Raw genomic sequence first — 20,519 nt, 5'->3', positions numbered from 1 at the left:
AAAGGCTGCAAAAGCAAGGAGAGAGGGCTGGCAGAAAGTTGCTGACAAATTAAACTCGTAAGTAATTTAATAATAATAATAATAATGGATTGGATTTATATAGCACTTTTCAAGGCACCCAAAGCGCTTTACAATGCCACTATTCATTCACTCTCACATTCACACACTGGTGGAGGCAGCTACAGTTGTAGCCACAGCTGCCCTGGGGCAGACTGACAGAAGCCAGGCTGCCATATCGCACCATCGGCCCCTCTGGCCATCAGCAGTAGGTGGTAGGGTAAATTTATTATATTATATTACATTATATCCTCTTTCACATTAGAGCCACGACAGGACCCACTAGAACATGGGAACAAGTAAAAGTGAAATATTAGAATATTCTATAGAATGGTAATATTTATCACTTATATTGCTTTTCGTCTCTTGGAAAGAGACCCTGAAATAATCTGTTTGTTTGTTTATAACAGCAACCAAGAAAAGGGCAGAGCAACAAAAGACAGGTGGTGGTCCTGCACCCCCTCGTCAACAAGTTGGTTAAGTGAATAATACCCTCACGGGAAAATCGATATCTCTCTATGAGCACACTCTCGCGCTGAGCTAAAGGATCCTGTCTATCCCGCAATATACGCTGAATTCTGAGGACTCTCCTTATCAATCTTGCACCTTCCGCAATGGGTGGCTCGCGTATACGGACAGGACATGGCTGCGACAGGCTTCCCAAATCCACCTTCGCTTTTATAGCCGTGGTCTCTCATCTTGATTACACGAAGTAATTTACTATTACTACTCTAAAATAAGAATTACATCTGAAATAATCACATACATGTAATAGAATGATTAATAGTACATTTCCCTTTGTTAGGAAATGACCTGTATGTATCTGTATGAAATCAATAAAAGGATCAAGTGCTGCATTGTCTTTAGTTACATTGATGATATTTATTTATGGTGAAACAGTGGTAAAATATCGCTGTTGCTTTCGTATACATGAAGCGGACATACCTGAGTGGCCGCGATCTAATCTTGTTTACATAAAGTAAACCTGCTCCCGAGCAGGTTTACGCTTACGGCTCTGTTGCTATGACAGCAAGTCCCGGATGAGCTTCGGAGAACCGAACGATCCAAGATCACGCGAAATGGTCAACAATCAAATCCAGCTAACTTACTTAGCGAGGTACGAAGAACGGGCCCCAGAAGAGGATCTTTCTGTCTCTGCAGAGTCATTGTGATTCAGTAATAGGAATGATTTAATGATCACGCTTACTCTGTTTGCACAGAGCAGATAATGTATAATGAGAATGGGATCGTTTGTGTTCGGAGTATGAACTGAGATTCTTGAAGCTCTTGTCACACTGGTCACAGCTGAAGTTCCCTTCAACATGTGTACGTTCATGAAGGTTACGACTGCTCGATTGTGAGAACCTTTTGTTACAGTGTCTACACTTGTATGGTTTCTCTCCTGTGTGGACTCGTTTATGTCTTTTAAGCTGGTAAGCACTGGTTACAGGCGTGCTTTTAAACCCCACCGTGGAACAGTTCATGTTGTTTAAAATCAGATTGAGTGGGGAAGCCTCTTCCACATTCTTTACAGTAGATCATTTTGTCTTGTGTGTGTCTAAGCTGATGCTTTTTTAGGCTTCGTTGCTGGTTGAAAGTTTTTCCACAAAGGTCACAACGAAACGCTTTCCCACCACCACACTGACAATAGGGTTGAAAACTGGATCCATCTGTGTCACTCTGCTTCTAAACAAAGACACAAAGACAGTGTGAGTCAGTCCTTCAACATTTTAATCCTGAACGCCACCTGAAATAAAGAGCATCTCTGACAACATCCAATTATATTTTACTGTTTACATTATAACAGCTTAATGGGCTACAATAAATGTCTGTGATGCAGAGGAACAGCAAGAAGCACTGCTACCCTGGCTGCAAACAGACTCTCACCATACTTATACATACATAGGACATTTAAATAAAACTTGGAGACTATTAAAAGTCAGCTGATTCTGAGGGGGTCAGGTGGGATACACTGATTGGTTTTAGTTAGATAACCCTCCTGTTGTTAAGTTAGTGAATACAAGTAAAATTGACTGGTTCATATAGAGCACTTTTCCACTCTGAGCACTCAAAGCACCTTATACAACATACCTTACTCACACATTCACAGAAATTATTAGGAAAGGAAATTTCAGGAGATTTTTAAATATATTTCTTTTTTTGAAACTTGGAAGTGAGAGTTAAGTGAGCTGGGACTGAGACCACAAATAAAACCAGATGTCCATGTGCAAAATGGAGGAAATATACTGTGAAATACCACAAATCTCAGAAATAAAATTTAAAAAGTACCATAAGTAACTGTGTTAAGATCTGTTCTTTATTTGGAAATGAATATATTTATTTTACAGGGTTCCTCTACACTATATATATCCATGCTAAATGGAATAATTATAATAGTCAAAATCAAACTGAATCAGAATTTAAAGGAGTTGTAAAATCATACCCAGTCTGTGAAGGTTCTCAGGCGTACATTATCGTAGTCTAAGGAGCTTGTAAAGAAAAGCATCTGGAGTTTTTAAAGTTTCTCAAAGATGTTTCACCTCCCATCCGAGAAGATCAATTAGTGCCATTTACAAGATCCATATTCCATTCGATCCAGTTACTGCAGAGTGACTGGAATTAAGGTGACTTTCCACCAGTTGCTCTTAGGACTAATTTAAATAATGCTTCAAAACAATTGCAACTGTAAATCCTCAAATATGGATACAAAGTAACAGTAATAATTGCTGTTAGTTAGATGACTCATCATGTTCTTTACTGACATTTTCCAAATTCCAGTAGATGCCATTGAGTCCAGTAGAATTACTAACATGCTAACACAATTTAATGAGCCAAACAGTGACACTGAAATTAGAAGATATAAATATAAATACATACCTCACAGTAACTGCACTTGTAGAGTTTCTTTCTGGTGTGGATCTGTTGGTGTATTTTCAGGTAACGTGGAGATTTAAAAGCCTTATCACACAGGTCACATTTATAAGGTCTCTCCTCAGTGTGGCTAAGCATGTGGCTTTGTAACTGTGCATCTGTTGTAAACGGTTTCCAACACTGATCACAGCAGTAAACATCCTGTCCAGTGTGAATGCGGATGTGTCTATTTAGGTCCCCATTGCGACTGAAAGTTTTTCCACAAATGTCACATCTGTACTTATTAATTCCAGAGTGGGTAACTAGATGATTCTGTAAGTGGCTACTGTGAGTAAAAGCTCTGCCACACTGATCGCAGCTGTGTGCTTTAACTCCACTGTGGATGAGTTGGTGTGCTTTTAAGTGTCGAGCCTGGGTAAAAGATTTCCCACACAAGTCACACGTGTACGCTTTAACTCCACTGTGGATGAGTTGGTGTGTTTTTAAGCTTTGAGCCTGGGTAAAAGCATTTCCACACAAGTCACAGGTGTACGGTTTAACTACACTGTGGATGAGTTGGTGTCTTTTCAAGCTTCCAGGGTGGGTAAAAAAATCTCCACACAAGTCACAGGTGTACTGTTTAATTCCACTGTGGATGAGTTGGTGTCTCTTTAAGTGTACAGCCTGGTTGAAAAACTTTCGACACAACTCACAGCTGTAAGCTTTAACTCCACTGTGGGTCAGCTGGTGTCGTTTCAAGTTTCCAGCCAGGGTAAAAGATTTTCCACACAACTCACAGCTGTAAGCTTTAACTCGACTGTGGATGAGTTGGTGTGTTTTTAAGCTGTCGGCCCGAGTAAAATCCTTCCCACACTCCTCACAGCTGTATGTTTTCTCTCCCTTTCTTCGGTGAGGTTTGTCGGCCTCCTGAGAGCGCTGACTTCTCGCTCCATGTTGGTCCTGCAGTGACAGAGATACAAACAGAGGCAGTGAGTGAAATGCAGTCGTGGAACAAACTGAAACTCCATTAGTGGAATCAAAGAGGTCAACAAACACATTGTAGGTGTGTTACCACCACCTTCTGCTGATATTATCACATTACAATGATATGCTACAATGAGAGTTGTAACGTCCACAGTGATATTCTTGCTCACCTTTTGGGTTGAAGTCATTGTTTCCTCTGTAGTGGCTGAGCTGAGTCTAAATGGCTCGTCTCCTCCTGATGATCAGCTGGAACAAAAATATATTTATATGTATTTCATCCTTGACCAAAAGAAGCTGAGATGGAAAGCTCAAATCCACTCAAACTAAATGTCTTCAGTCAGTGTGTCAGCCTTCAGTTAACAACAGTGGTGAGAAACTGCAGTAATAAACCTCCACTGACTGAGTAACTGCAGTTTGGTGCTTCATTTGAACCTCATAGATTTTATTAAACAAAATGGATAAAAAAAATACTCTACAAAACAGAAGGTGAGCTGATAGTAAGAGGGTCATCATCTCAAACTACATCAAGATTCTCAGACCATGTCATGGTTCACTTGATCCCTGCAAACAGGCACAAACTGAAACTGTCTTAAGCTTTTGTAAAGACACTGAAGCAGTGGACTGATGAGGCTGTGGAGAATCTGCAGGTGTGTCTGGACTGCACCGACTGGCAGGTTTTCAGGATTGTTATTAACAATTTGGATTACTATAGAGATGCTGTGACGTCCTGTAACATCAGCATCTGTGAGGACAGCTGCACAGCATCACACACCAGGGTGAGTTAGAATACTGACGAGCTCTGGTTCACAGCTAAGCTAAAGGGGAGACAGTTTCTTTTTTTCCCCACTTTGGCTCTCGGAGGAGACGGACACCTCTTTCACGCTCTCCTCCCGGTTATCTTCCCTGCTCGCTTGCTTCTATGTCGTTGTCTGGTCTTGTCTGAGTCAAACCCTGAGAGAGTGTCTCATTCTCACTCTTGTTCTCTAAAACCTAAAGAAGAACTATGAATTTGATCAACTGGTCCCTTAACGCAATTGGCACTCTATTCTCAACGAGAAGCCTGGGTTCGGGAGAGCCCGAGTGTCCTGAAGGGACGTTCCCTGCTGGATACACGATGGACGGGTGGCAGAAGTGGCATGTTGTGTGCCTAGCGGGACTGTCTATCGAGGATATTGGAGACATCTACCTATTTGGAACCATGATAACAGGATTCTTGCTGATCGGAGCTGGCATGGCCCTGGCTTATCGGAAATTGAAGAAAGTGGTGACTGCTGTTCAAACCGGCACAAGGCTAGCCGCTATGATCGAAAGTGTGGGAAGAGCTGTGAGTGCTGGGACTGTTCTTACTGAACAAAATATGGGAAAGATCTTGGAGGAGCTCACAGCTCTTAAACGGGAGATACACCTGGAGACCAGTGATGGACATTAAGAACAACTGTAAAATTGATGCAGTCTGTTCGTCCGAAAACAACATAACCATGATTTCTCATGCGGCTACCCCCCACCCTGAAGGCGCCAGCTGGACACTTGAAGGCTGAGGCGAACAACAACAATTCTTCCCTCAGATATGATAACGAGAACGAGCTGACTCTCTTGCCTGATTCTTCATTGCCACCTCAGTAGGCTGCGGACTGTTGATCTTTGCCTAATAGGCGGAAGGCCACTTTCTCAGGCTGAACACAGGACACGCATCCCGAAACGCACACACACATGTACACTGATACGCCCTCACCACCACCCTCCCTTACTCGAATCCAACGCCTCCCCATGCATACCTCCCATGTGGACAGCGGCTCAACCGGAGTCGGGATCGCAAGATTGCAGATGCAGCTGTGCACACGGCATACTCCCCCATGTTGCTTGTCTGTGTTTTATGGTGTTATGGTATGATAATATCGGTGCTTACTTTATCTGCTATGGAGTTCTTGTTTTCTTCTCATGCTGACTCCCTTTTGGAAACCAGCAATTTCAGTTGCAGGCAACTGCAACCGACAAATAAAGGCATTCATTCATTCCTTGTTCAGGTTTAGTGAGGCTAAACTCCAAAAACTGTTTTCAGCTAATGACTCTGATTCTGTCTGGAAAACACTCAGACAGTGAACCAAGCACAAACCTAAAGACCCCACTCTACCAACATTTCACACCTAGTCATCAGTCTACCAACAATGACCTGTTACTCCCCCACCCAAGACATTCAACACCTTCAGCAACCCCTGTGATTATAAAACACGGCCTGGACATGATCACCACTTCATTAAGTTGCTTGAAGACGTTTCACCTCTCGTCTGAGAAGCTTCTTCAGTTCTAGGTTCAAATGGTGGAGAGTCCCAGATTTTATGGTGTGTTCACACCGAATGCAGTAGACACGACCAAAACGCGCCAGACGCCCCTAGCTTGACGCATGCAAATTCGCACCTCGACGCGTGTCCAACGTGAATTATTGAAGTGGAAATGTGGGAGGAAGTTGTGCCAGACGGTATGTTTGCAAGATGGCAGCTGTCGAGCTAGCGTTTGAAGAGAGAGTCTCCCTTTTCTATTTACTGTGGAGAACAGAGCAGCGGCGTAAAGGACGTCCTCACCGTACCTGGGTCCATCAGGTCCTCCAGAGGCGTGAGCAGTTTGGTGAGTTTCACCATTTGCTCCAGGTGCTGCCCCTGGACGACGGGGCAGCTCCTGGAACTAACCTCTCTTTATTCTCTTAAATAATTGGTCATCACTATGTTGGTCATCACTATGTTGCTATACATTAGTATTAGTATTTTCATTAGTATAATATGAAATAAATTCTACATGTGTCAAGTTCTGTGCCAATATCTGCTGTGTAGTAGAACTGAGACATTAGTCATTACAAAAATTTATTTCAAATAATATTAAAATTCTCAAACAGAAAAACATTAAACATAAATATAAACAACATAACTATTTACAGAGAGACTGGAATAAAAAGGACCCAGCTTAAAGTGGAAGACCCTCAGGGAGAAGGAGAAAAATAAGAACATTGTCTCTGCCCTGGAGAGCTGCTGCCTCATCAGAAAACTACTGATTGCTCGGGTCACTTCAAATATAAATGAGGCTGTAGGCACCGTGGTGGGGGGGCGGCATCACGGGCATCGGCAAAAGAAAAAAAAAAAAAAAAATGCTCATACTCATGCTCCCCAGCCAGCGCATATTGGGAATGGCATACGCACCGATCGGTTTTCTATCGCCCATTTGCTGGGAGTAAGGGCGCCCTTCGTTTGCGAGGTGCGCCTGCTGCTTGCGGCACAGAGAGGAGAGGGCGGGGCGGCGGCTGGAGCAGCATCTAATAACCAACTCGCAAAATAAAACAAAATAAAAACAAACCAACAAACACTAAAACACCAGACATCATGATACAGACTTATAATTTGCACCCATGTTTTTCCTCGGTGCTCCTGCTCGCTGCTGAAGTCAAAGTAAACTTTATTGTCATCTCCGCTACAGACAGTCCAGAGAGACGAGACGACGAGGCTCCAGTTACAGCAGTGCAAGTAAACAAACAATAAATATAAGAAGAGTAAGAAAATAAATATACACATTAGGACTCGGGGTAAAGGATCAATAACAATTTAAAACTTATAATTTACAGTTTGATGATTTAAAGTCTCACACACAACCCATCGAAAGGGGAGGGGGTCCTGCTGCTTCCAGATAGAGCACATTTCATTCATAATGATGTAAATCCAAGCCTATTATGGATTCATGATTTGAATCCTGGGTTGTGTGAAATCTCAGAAATGCACCCTAGACTAAGTGAACCTGTGAACTAAGGTGTAGGTCTGTTGTGTTATGTTGTGGTGATCCTCGGGTTGAGGAATGGGTGTTCATACTGGAGTGCAAAATTAAAACCAATGTAAGATGGACAAGAAAAGTTCAAAGCCATCAGGTGCTCAGTTTAGAGAAAAGAGGAGGAGAAACGAGCAAAAGATGCAGGTAAGCAGACGTGTGATTGGATAATGGCAGCTCATCCTGAACCAATCAGAGTCAGAATACTTTATTAATCCCTAAGGAAATAATGTGGGTTACAGTTGCTCCAAGAAGAAATGGTAAAAATAGCAACAGCAACAGACTAAACTGCAAACAGTACATTATGTTACAGATTTTAGTATTAATTAGTCATTGTCACTTGTTGATTTGTCCTGTTCTCATTGTATGACGAATTATGATGGCTGTTTGGTAGCAGTTTGCATACAATGTATACTCTCTCTCTCTTCATATGTGTGTGTACAACAGTTTTATGTTAATGTACAATCCTTAATATGTTTTGTGCGTGGGGGGGGGGGGGGGGGGGGGAGGGAGTGTTCGCCCAGGGCGCCAAACAGGCTACGACCGCCACTGTTCAGGAGCTAAACTCAACATGAACTGAACTCACAGTAAAGTTAGCTCGGTGCTTACCTTTAGATGAGCCCACAAACCGAGAGAAACTCCGCGATGAAGCCGGAACTCTTTCCAAACACAGGAAACAGATCAGGGAGCAGAGACCCACGTGGTTCACGCTGATCTCAGCTACGATCCAGGAGACAAGGGTGGGCAGATCGATGCAGATATCGATCAGGACGTTGGTAGTGGTTTATGATCGATGCTTTAGTTTGTTTCTCTCCTCTAAGTTCACTACTTTACTCCCGTTTCATGAAAAAGCAGCTCTCTCTGCTCGACTCCTCTCCTGCACACATTTGCTCCGCCCCACTCTTCCGACTCTGCTGTGGTTTGTTACTGTGCGGTCACGTGACTCAGCTGCGCAGCGTAACCACGTGGTGTTTTGTTTTCCTTTGCCTCGATGAAAGCAATTCTCCTTCCCAGGATGACGTTAAGGACTCAAGAAAAGAGAAGAGCGGTGCTGAGAATTGGAACAGCCTGACGCTCGTCTCTCTTTAACAATGTTACACCAGGGTGGGATTCTTATGGAGGACTGCAAGAATCACACACATAGAAATAAAGAATTCTCATTTAAATAATGATTTGTGCAATAAAATATGAATTTCTAAATTATTTCACAAAGAAAAGCTTGAAATTAGAACCAGCATTGAGCCCTGTTACATTAATACACCGAGCAGTGGCTGCAACCTACAGCCTTTAAACTCATGATTAAAATGCTGACAATAAACTCATCAGTCCAGATTTCACCAACTTATTTTCTGATATATTGTGTTAAAAGAACTGAGATAGGGTCATTAAAATAAAAGCTGTCAGTTCTCTCATTCCTCATTGTACTTCCCTCATTTATTTTAAATACAAGATTTCTGACATCTCTTAATGTCGCTCAGATTTCTGAATATAAAGAGTGAATGCATTTACAGCAGGAACTTCACATCTAGCCATCAAAAGTTTGGTAAAGTTGCATGAGTACTGTAAAGTTTTCTGGGGTCCTGTTAAAAATAGCACAAGCGTCACACCACATCTATAAACTATATATTCCAGTTATCCACTTATCAGTAATTTCTGAATCACAACAAGGACACAAAGCTCACTGCTTATCACAGACGTTACATCCTCTGTAAAGCAATTTCAGAGAGAAAGAGCAACAACGACTCATTAAGATCAGCCAGAAATCTGCCCCTCTCTGGCAGCTGTGGCAACTCACAATAAGAAAGCTTGCATTCTTTGAACAATGCTGGGTCATGTATGATTTGTCCGAGACCATGTGTCATGAAAATGTCATGAAATTAAGATATTACATTTTGGATTTTCTGCACCTTCACTCTCAGTGAAGTGTTTTAAACTTTGATGAAATATGGCAACTTTGTGTTGTGCTGCAAGATAAACCCGCTGTCCTCATGAGCGCAACTTTTTAAAAACACTCTCTGTTCAAAGGTAATTTTAGTTTTTATACTTATAGGGTCCAACTAACAGGAGAAAAAAAATGCAAACAACAAACCAGTTTATAATTGGTTAATGATGTATACTTTATTTATCCCCGTAGGGAAATTACTCATAGGAAGGAGTGGCTGCCCACTGCTTCACTGTAGCCAAGCAGGGGGCAGCCAATCCAGTGCCCAAGCAGTGTGTAGGGACAGTACCTCAGGGTAGCCGTTCAGTGGATTCGACCCCCTGACCTTCCAGTCACTCATCCAAGTGATTTCTTCAGTCTCAGCTGACTGCAGGTTCTTTTACTACCGCGCTGGGTAGGAAACAGGAATTCTGTTGTACATGTACTGTTGGGTCGCAAATTTTAGAGCCAATATGATAACCTTGGATCCACAGCATTGGTGGATAACCTCCACCAAGTACACCAGAGCCTATACATCGGTAAGTTGGCTGCCTTCTAGCACATTGATCTGGCCTCTGTGGCAGGTATATAAACATCTAATGTTCTTAACACTTTAATGTTAGCATTTGATGGCCACTAAAGCATGTCATGTTTTATAACATTTTCTTCTTAATCATTGGATCTGTATTTTATAGGTCACCTTCAATATCCCAAACATCTGATGTGCAAGTATATAATACTCTTTTGTATAACAATGTTGCATATTTAATTGTTCAGTTTCATTTGCATGCCATTACATTTGCAGTTGATATGGTATTGTGTTGTGTTTGTGTTTATGCTGAAGGTTCAGTGTGGTACAGAATCTCAAATGGCATCCACATCAGGAGAACATACTACAAGTTAGTCTTAAGTTATAAAATTACATGATTTCCCCCTAGGGATCAATGAAGTATTATGATTCTGATTCTAAAATTTAAAAAATATAAAATGATATACTTGAAAATAATTCTCAAGTAATAAGCTCAGTGAAACAGTTTTTTTCTTTTTGGGTTTTTTTTTTTGGTAAATTATTGAGGCTCTCTATCTAATCCATAACTTGAGCAATTTCAGCCACGGTGAAGTACTTCAGACCCAACCCAGCCAAATGTAGAGCCAGAATTACTACTGCATAAAATGCATTTTAATCTTCTGTTTATACTCTTATTTCACAGTATGTGTAGTGGCAATTCCTTTACTTTTGAAAGATCAAACGTCCCACAACTTAAAGTCCACAAGCCACTGCTGCATTGAGGTAATATTTCGTACGCAGGCAAAAGAAGTCCATTGTCCAAACATTTTAGTTGAGAGTTTTGGTTTATTTATCCATCTTGGCAAGCAATAACAAGATCCTTCCTGCTGCTTCTCCTGCTCTGGTAAAAAAAAAACAAAAAAAAAAAAAAAAAAAAAAACCATAGGCCCACCTCAATGCATGCTGGTCCTAAACCAGTCTCTTTATTTATAGAAAAAAATGGCCCTACAGCTCTTACTGACTAATTTAACAAAATAACAACAAACAAACAAATCATTTAAAACAAAATATTAACCGACAAATAAACCCCAAAATATAAGTAAACTAACAACAAACTTTAACTAATTTCAAAAATAAGAACAAAAACAAAAATAAAGAACAAATAGCTCCAACACTCCGGCCCCTAATTGTGCATACAATCACAATTACTTTAAAGTCCCAAAAGGAGGAGCTATTCCCTTAAACAAATCCTTAATTTTCATTGAGGATTTTCTTCACGATGAGGCTTCCAGTAGCAAAATAAGTTTTGTCACTGGCCTTTCCAAAACACTGGTCCTTGTTTGTAGTCTCACAGAACGCACCAAGCCTTTTGCATCCTGGGCCCTATTTCAGGAAGCCGGTTTAGAAAACTCAGAGTGAAAAACGATACTCAGGGTTGAGTAACCCCGAACTGTCCAACTCGGAATATTCGGTTTCAGAAAGGCTGATAACAATTAGTTCAATCAACGCGGAGTTGCGTCAACCCCAAGTGAAGCGCGCGGACGAGGATACATAAAGCCCTGATTAGTGGAGCACAGATTAAGCGAGTCACCATGGAGACGGAGGGAAAGAAGGCGCGGTCAATGTATTTCACAGCGCTTGAGGCCGAAATTCTGATGGCAGCATATGCCGATAACATGCAAATTCCGCGGAAAAAAAGTAACACAGCCTCAGCTGCAAAAGAAAGGGAGCATGCATGGCAAAACATAGCCGACAGAGTCAATGCGTGAGTGTTAATTTAAACGTTGATCTAGGGATTTCCACCCATTTAACACGTTATTTTATTATATTTTATTTTGTGATGTGAGCGCAGGTGCAACCCAACAGGCCCCAAACGTTCCTGGCAGCAAGTAAAAATGAAATATAAAAATATAGTCCAAACAGGTAAGGTGTAATTGTATTATGAGCCATAGTGCTTGGTCTGTTTGTCCGATGTAAATCAATTGCAGTTAGAGGCTACATTAATTTCCCCTCTGTAAGCACTTATTGAAATTATCTGAGCACATTACAAGTACATATTTGCTTACTCTGTATGCTCAAATGTGACCCGTTATAGCCAACAGAAAAAGAAGCGGAGGCCCGAAAAACAGGTGGGGGTCCTCCACCACCACCACTCACAGAGGCTGAGCAGTTGGCTTCCACATTTGTGATAATGTTGGCAGCATCACATATGATCTTCACAGTGCAGAGAACACAAATTAGCATCCATTACTATAATGAAATAATTTGTTAGTTTGAAATGCTACAGGGAACTATGTACCTGTACATTAATGCTGTGGAAAGACTTCCTGTTCACATAGTCTCCTTCATTTACTGAAGGAGCAATGATTGGAATGTGAGTGCCATCTATACAGCCAATCACGCCTGGGAACCGTGAGAATAAATGTAAAATTTAAGTAGTAGTTCAAGTATCACCACATCATGAATTAAGTTTCGTTCATCCTGATACCTGCAATTTTGTGGAATCCCTCTTTGATAAATCTTGTGGGTCTATGACCGGGGAACACCACAAACGAGTACAGGAGACGTTTCAGTGCAACTGTAACATTCCTGACTGCCCGACAGACGGTAGCCTTGGAAACGTGCTCAGCGTCACCAATATTATACAGAAAGCTCCCGTTTGCAAAAAACCGAAGTGCGACACAAATAATACGTACAGAACTGAGAGGATGTCCGCGATGTGTCACATGAGCAATATTAGGCCTGAGGATGTTATTCAAATGAATTATAGATTGTGCTGGAAAACTGTAACGTTCACACAGAAAATCATCAGGAAATGATAAAATGTCCAAACGCGCTCTAATCACTCTCTCCCGGCGGAGAGAATTTGGGCTTCAACATCTACTGGCTCTTCAAGGAAGGGGCACGCCATGTCTGACACTTCCTACTGTCAGGTTTCTGACAAAGAGGCGGAGAAGGTCAGGGTTAGTTGAAGTAAACCTGCTAGGGGGCAGGTTAGCTTCACGGAGTGTGTCGTCATAGTAACTCACTCAGAATTAATCTAAACTCGCTTTGTGAAACCGAAAACCCAGAGTTTTCGTTATCTCAGGGTATACTTACTCAGAGTTTGCACTAAACCGGCTTCCTGAAATAGGGCCCTGGTTTACATTTAAGACTTTCGCCATCATCCATGATCCTCTTGGAGCTGTAGCGTCTGCAATTAAAACAACATCTCCAGGTATAAGACATCTTTTAGTCCTCATCCATTTTTGTCTTTCTTGCATCAAAGGTAGGTACTCAGAAAGCCATCTCTTCCAGAACAACTCTGCCATGTACTGTACCTGTTTCCACCTTTTCCTGACATGCAAATCACTTGGATGAAACAGTCCTGGTGGAAAAACTGGTTTATTTTTCAGCAACAACAAGTGATTGGGTGTCAGTGCTTCAAGATCATTTGAGTCATCTGAAACTTTAGTAATGGGTCTGTCGTTCATTATAGCTTCAACCTCACAGAAAACTGTTTGGAGTCCTTCATCATCCAGAACTTGCTCCTTAAGAACTGAGGCTAAAATATTCTTTACTGAACGAATGAGACGCTCCCACACACCGCCTTGGTGAGAAGCTGCTGGGATGTTGAAGTTCCATTTCATGCCATCCTGAACAAAAGCCTTTTGAATTTTGGCATGGTCCAGCTCAGTCAAACTTTCTTTCAACTCTCGATTCGCCCCAACAAAATTTGTAGCATTATCAGATCTGATGGTCGAAACTGGGCCTCGTCTACAGATGAACCTCCTCACAGCATTTATACAAGAGTCTGTATCAAGTGTACATGCAATCTCCAGATGTACTGCACGACTGGTGAAACAGGTAAAAAGAACTCCATACCTTTTAAGGAGACTTCGTCCTCTTTTAACACTTATAGGTCCAAAATAGTCCACTCCAACATTTGTGAATGGAGCTATGTCTGGCAGGACTCTCTCTTCAGGCAGATCCGCCATCTTTTGTTCAACAAACTTTCCTCTGTTGCGTCTACACGTGACACAACGAGAGATGATTTTCCTGGCAGCAGAATTTGCATTTAGTATCCAGTAATTTTGTCTTAGTTTTGACAGCATGTGTGCTCTTCCTGCATGTCCCAACCTTTGATGGATATGGCGTAAAATCAGTGTTGACACATGCATATCTTTTGTCAAAATTACAGGATGCTTTAATTCCATAGGCATGGCTGCTTTATTCAATCGGCCACCCACTCTGAGGATTCCTGCATCCAACACTGGATCAAGTTTGTAGAGACAATTTCCCTTAGAAACTCCTTTGAGGCCATTGCGGATTAAAGCCATTTCAGTCGTAAATTTCTGTTGTTGTGCATATTGAAGAATAGCTTGTTCTGCCTTTGCCAAGTCTTCTGGAGTCAGATTTCCTTTCTTCAAAGTGGTCTTAAATCTTTCCATTCTTATCTCCACTTCTTTCTGACCTTCCGGATCATTCTTATTCAAACCTGCAGCAAGCAACTCTTTCCTCTTCTGTGCCAACAACACCAAGACCTCTTTCATCTTTAAAAGCCAGGCTACAGAGATTTTAAGTTTTGCCCAAGACGAGAAGTAGAGGAAAAAAAAATAGCTGGTAGGATTTTGTAATTCCCTCACAATGGCATTCATTGTCAGGTCCCTTTTGACCTCTGGGTCATCTGCAGAAATTACACTGTATTCCACATCCAGTTTAGGCCATTCCTTTTCTGACTTATAGAGAAATTCTGGCCCTTTTATCCATCTCCTACATTTGAGGAAATCCCCAGCTCTCATGCCTCTGGATGCATCATTTGCAGGATTCTCCTTGGAAGAAACGTATCTCCACTGCTTCACATCTGTTGCTTCTCGAATGAGAGCAATTCTGTTTGCAACAAAAGTATTGAATCTTCTGGTTTCATTGGAGATGTATTTCAGTACTGTTGTACTATCAGTCCAAAAAACTGATTTTTCCAACCTGACCTGCAGCTCCTTTTGCAGAAGCCTGTCCATCCGAACTGCAAGAACTGCAGCCGTCAATTCCAACCTGGGAATTGTAGTTTGCTTCAGAGGAGCAACTCTAGCCTTTCCCAGGATAAAAGCAACATGCGTGACGTTATTCTTTTCCAACTTTAAATATGACACCGTTCCATACCCATCTTGACTTGCATCAGAAAAATGATGAAGTTGTGCCCTATCTGGTCTTCCAAAGCAATTTGGTTTAATGCAACGTTCCACTTTGAACTTTGAAATCAGCTGGAGATCCTCCAGCCAATCACGCCACCGCTGGGAAAGAGAGTGGGGAATAACTTCATCCCACTTCAAATTTTGTCAGCAAAGCTCTTGTAGCAACAGTTTAGCTGGCATACTGAAGGGAGACAAGATTCCCAAAGGATCATACAGTGAGCTGACCACAGACAAAATGCCCCTTCTGGTTGTTGGACGGTCCTGCAGGGAGGTTCTGAACTGGAACTTGTCTGTTGCTATGCACCACTGTAAACCCAGTGCTCTCTCAACTAGAAGTTGATCTGTGTCCAAATCCAGATCCTTAATTTCCTTTGCTCTTCTTTCCTCTGGGATTGACATGAGCACTGTGCGACTGTTGCTGATCCATTTTGAAAGCTTAAATCCTCCTTTAGCGCAGATATCTGTCAGTCTATTCACCATGTGCTCTGCCTCCTCTTCTGAAGCAACAGATTTCAAACAATCATCCACATAAAAGTTTCTTTCGACTGTATCAACCACTTCAGCTGGAAACTGTTGTGCATTATCATCTGCAGTTCTCTGTAGAGCATAATTTGCACAACTTGGCGAAGATACAGCTCCAAACAAATGCACTTTCATCCTGCATTCCTGTGCAGACCTTGAAGTGTCACCATGTTGCCACCACAGGAAACGGAGAAAGTTGACATGTTTTTCTGAGACGTGCACTTGGTGAAACATGGAATCAATGTCCGCCATTAATGCAACAGGCTCTTGTCTAAATCTGATCAGAACCCCAACCAGCGAGTTTGTGAGATCAGGTCCCTGTAGAAGCTGACTGTTCAATGATGCTCCTTTGTAAGTTGTTCCACAGTCAAATACAACTCTTAATTTGCCCTTTGTGGGATGATACACTCCATGATGAGGGATGTACCACACCTTTCCATCATCTTTGTGCAACTCATCTACAGGCACAAACTCGGCATATCCTTGTTCAAGCATGTTGTTTACACATTCAGTGTATTCATCCTTATAATGAGTATCCTTTTCAAATCTCCGTCTGAGACTCTGGAGACGCTGCTCCGCGACACAGAGGTTATTTGGCAAACTGGAACCTTCTCTCCTGAAAGGCAAATCAATGTGATAATGATTTCCAATAAGCTTTATTGAACTACTAACAATATCCATGAAACACAGATCCTCTCTAGACATTTCAGTCTGCTCCTCTGATGATCTTTCATTAAAATCATGATTGTACTGTTTAATCAACATTTCTTCAAGACGCTCAACAGAAATCCTATTGGCTGTTACAGCAGTGCAGTTGGTTTTATTTCCACTGTTACTTCCAGTACGCAGGGGACCATTTATGACCCAGCCAACTTTTGTTTTTACAGCATAAGGTCCACCCCCCACACTGTTTATCACCTTCCATGGCTCCAAAACACTGGAAGCATCAGTGCCTATCAGTAGCTCCACCTCTGCATTAACGTTGTGAAGTTTAACAGGTTTAAGATGAGGCCACTGATCGATGTCGCTTTGCTGGGGAATATTAACTGTAGAAACTGGCATAGTCTTTTGAGTCAAAACATCTGGCAATGGCATGAAATCATTTGCTTCCAAACCAGACACTTCCAAACCAGACAGAACTTGTGTACTAACAATCTTATCTTGACTCATTGTTCTCAAAAAGATATTGGTCTTTTTACCTTTTACATTCAGTCTTTTTGCCAGAGTTTCTGTACAGAATGTACCTGAACTTCCAGGATCCAAAAACGCATAGGTTTGCACAATTTTATTACTCTTTTGGCTCTTAACTTGAACTGGAACTATAGAAAAAATTGCATCAACTTCATGACCAGCCCCAATATACCCACATGTCTGAGTAGTTGCAGTTGAAAAGTTGACATTAGAGTTTGTCCTCTGTTGAGTTTGTTCCGAAGACGCACCTGGATCCTTTCGCTCTATATGAAGAACCCCTGGGTGCCTTTGTTGACACACGTCGCAATCCAAACGACTCCTACAGTCTTTGCTTGTGTGACCAACTTTTAAACAACCAAAACAAATTCCCCTTTCCTTGATAAAAGTCAACTTATCCTGATGCGTTTTAGCTTTAAACTGCTTACAATTCTCTAGTAAATGATTGCTGTGTGAACAAAACAAACAACTATGCAGAACGGCGGAAGTTGTTCTGCTTCCAGTTGATTGAGCTTTGATTCCTGGCACTGTACTGACATTAGTGGCAAAACTACTTCCCTTTTTTCTTTGCTTGGTAGAACTTGAAGCTTTAAAGCTGCTTCCAGATTGTGAGTCTTGTATGTTGCCAAACACTGGATCTGATGCTACTTTTACCTGTTTTATTATAAAGGCAACCAGATCAGTGAATACTGCTCTGTAACCATTTTGTTCCTGCAGTTCATAGGCAACAACTCTCCATCTTTCTCTCAATTTGTATGGAAGCTTCATAACAACCATTCTCATATTTGAGGGCAAATCCAACTCCTTCATATAAACAACTTGCTGTGTTAGATTCGAACATCCTTGAAGAAAAAGAGAGAATGACTGTAGACCTTTCACATCCTCACTTTTAATAGGTACCCAACTCACAATCCTCTCCATATATGCAGAGGCAATTTTATTTTCGTTCCCAAAATGTTCTTCAAGAAGATCTTTAGCTGTGGAATAGCCCTGCTCAGGAGGTAAGTGCTGACAACTATGCACCAAATCCCTAGGCTGCCCCCTAGTGAACTGCTCTAAAAAATGCAAAGTCGCTCCAGTTATCAGTTTTAGCTTCCACTCCATTTTCAAAGGCATTCATAAATGATCTGTACTGTAAAGGGTCTCCATCAAACACAGGGATGTTTCTGGCGGGGAGGACAGAAGATAAGTTTTGTTTTACAAGCAAAGTAGTGATGTCATTTTGTTTTTGCATAATATTTACAATCTCCTTCGTGCAATTCCCAGTCAAAGTAGGAGACTGAGGCTGTGTTTGCTGCGTCACTTGCGCTGAATCAACAACCTGATGTTGGGTTTGACTTTGTCTAGGTACGATTACTTGTGATTCAGATGCAGAATTTATACCAGAGTAATCTCTTGATGTTGGAACAAATGTATCGGCACAAGGATTTAAACTAGGCGCTTCTTGTACGTGCCCTCTTTCAAAATAAGAGTTCATTCCATCAGAATGCTCAGAGCTACAAACTGAATTTATTTTTAAGACACGAAGCTTTGCATTAGTGGCTGCCAGCTCTGTTTCCAAGGATAATGTCTCCTTTTCTTTTCTCAGTTTTTCCTCTTGCGCTTCGATAGAATGTTTTTCTTTAATGCAGCGAGTCGCTCCATGAGCGCTGCCTTGTCAGCCGCAGCTTTAATGCATGCGGAAGATGTTGATGAAATTCGACTTTGCTGTGACAAGGTTTTTGAAGGTGGTTTTACACTTGAGATATTAGAGACACTGTCTTCAGGTTTTATTTCATCCAAACTTTCAACAGCTTTATCATTACGAACAGTATTGCTTTGTTCAGTGTACGGCTCGCCCGCCTCCTGCAACCAAACCTTTACTTTGTCCATAAAAACAGAGAATGCTGTCACCTTCGACTGAAAATGTGCATTTTGCCTTTTCACTTCATCTTCTGGCAGTGGCAAACTTAAAAAGGATTCTTGCAAAGCGTTTGCATCTTGATAGCATTTAATAAACTTCCCAAATTCAGAAGACACTTCCTTAACGTTCTCATATGAGGTCATTAAAGCGGAAGTTTTCCCCATGTACTTAGATGCTTGCTTACACATTGAACTGCGCTTTTCTTGGCATGTCTTTATATACAAATCCAAACCTTTTGGCGTAAATTTAACGCTTCTTTTCTCTGCTTGCATCTCAGTGTCATCCTCTCGTTTACTCTTAATATCCGACATTTTTATTGTCCTCTTGGATTATTTCAAACTTTATAAAGATGCACAGCACACTGAGAATCCATAGCCTAAAGTACAAACATGACATCCATTTACCTGCCTTTTGCAGCGGACAAACATTTCCACAGAGGGCGTTGGCATGTTTCAATTAGCGATCCAATTTTGCACCAATTTAGTACGTCAAAACTCAGTCCATCAGTCTTTGTAGTGAAATTATGTCTTTAAACTCCAATAGTTTCACCGTTTTCCTTTACGGCTTAAACAATATTATCACTCACCAGCTTTGACGAACGAGTGACATGTTGATCCAGGCTTCAACATCAAATCCGTCTGGATTACTCACCAGACGATCCAATAACTTTTATTCGAGTTCGACGGTGATCCTTGAAATCCTTATATCCATTAATGAAGGATTATTCCTTTGTCCACGGGAAGGTTTTTTACTTTATGTAGTGGCAATTCCTTTACTTTTGAAAGATCAAACGTCCCACAACTTAAAGTCCACAAGCCACTGCTGCATTGAGGTAATATTTCGTACGCAGGCAAAAGAAGTCCATTGTCCAAACATTTTAGTTGAGAGTTTTGGTTTATTTATCCATCTTGGCAAGCAATAACAAGATCCTTCCTGCTGCTTCTCCTGCTCTGGTAAAAAAAAAAAAAACCATAGGCCCACCCCAATGCATGCTGGTCCTATACCAGTCTCTTTATTTATAGAAAAAATGGCCCTACAGCTCTTACTGACTAATTTAACAAAATAACAACAAACAAACAAATCATTTAAAACAAAATATTAACCGACAAATAAACCCCAAAATATAAGTAAACTAACAACAAACTTTAACTAATTTCAAAAATAAGAACAAAAACAAAAATAAAGAACAAATAGCTCCAACAGTATGTATAACAATATCTATGCACCTGTCGTTATTGACAGCAGTTCTTCAGATGCAATACAACAAACCCATAGTGTGTGACTTGCAGTTAACTTATTTATCAAATATTTGTTTACTAAAAATAGTGCTGGGTACTGCTGCTATTTTTGATCCTAACCTTTTACAGGAGCAAACATAGCTGAACTGTTCCTGTGAAGTTATTCTGCTGATGTTTGTATTCAGAAAAAAAAAAGATTCTTAAAATTATTTGGTTGCTGATGATTGTTCTTCAGATCACTATTTTGCTTTTTAAAATGAATTAACAGAAAAAGGCCAGTTGATAAAGCAAGAAAAATAACTTACAAGATATTAAACAAAAAAAATTACATAAAGTGTAAATAGTGTAAATATTTAGTTGCTTTTCACTGACT

At 41.1% G+C, this 20,519-nt stretch overlaps 2 pseudogenes across 1 annotated transcript; both read right to left on the bottom strand.

Annotated features, from left to right (window-relative positions):
- Positions 1 to 2,935: 2,935 nt before the first annotated feature.
- Positions 2,936 to 8,589, bottom strand: LOC146662722 (uncharacterized; annotated as a pseudogene). Its single transcript, XR_014913418.1, has 3 exons — positions 8,305 to 8,589; positions 4,062 to 4,137; positions 2,936 to 3,867 (listed from the first exon to the last, which is right to left on the bottom strand). The product of XR_014913418.1 is annotated as an uncharacterized LOC146662722 (transcript).
- A 6,850-nt stretch (positions 8,590 to 15,439) lies between these two features.
- On the bottom strand, positions 15,440 to 19,522 carry LOC146662721 (uncharacterized; annotated as a pseudogene).
- Positions 19,523 to 20,519: the final 997 nt, after the last annotated feature.

The sequence above is a fragment of the Rhamphochromis longiceps genome, linkage group LG9 (genome assembly GCF_057381845.1).
Source record: "Rhamphochromis longiceps isolate RC_006_pf linkage group LG9, R_longiceps_female_GT1.1, whole genome shotgun sequence".
In the NCBI taxonomy this organism is placed as follows: domain Eukaryota; kingdom Metazoa; phylum Chordata; class Actinopteri; order Cichliformes; family Cichlidae; genus Rhamphochromis; species Rhamphochromis longiceps.
This window is presented reverse-complemented; position numbering and strand designations above follow the sequence as displayed.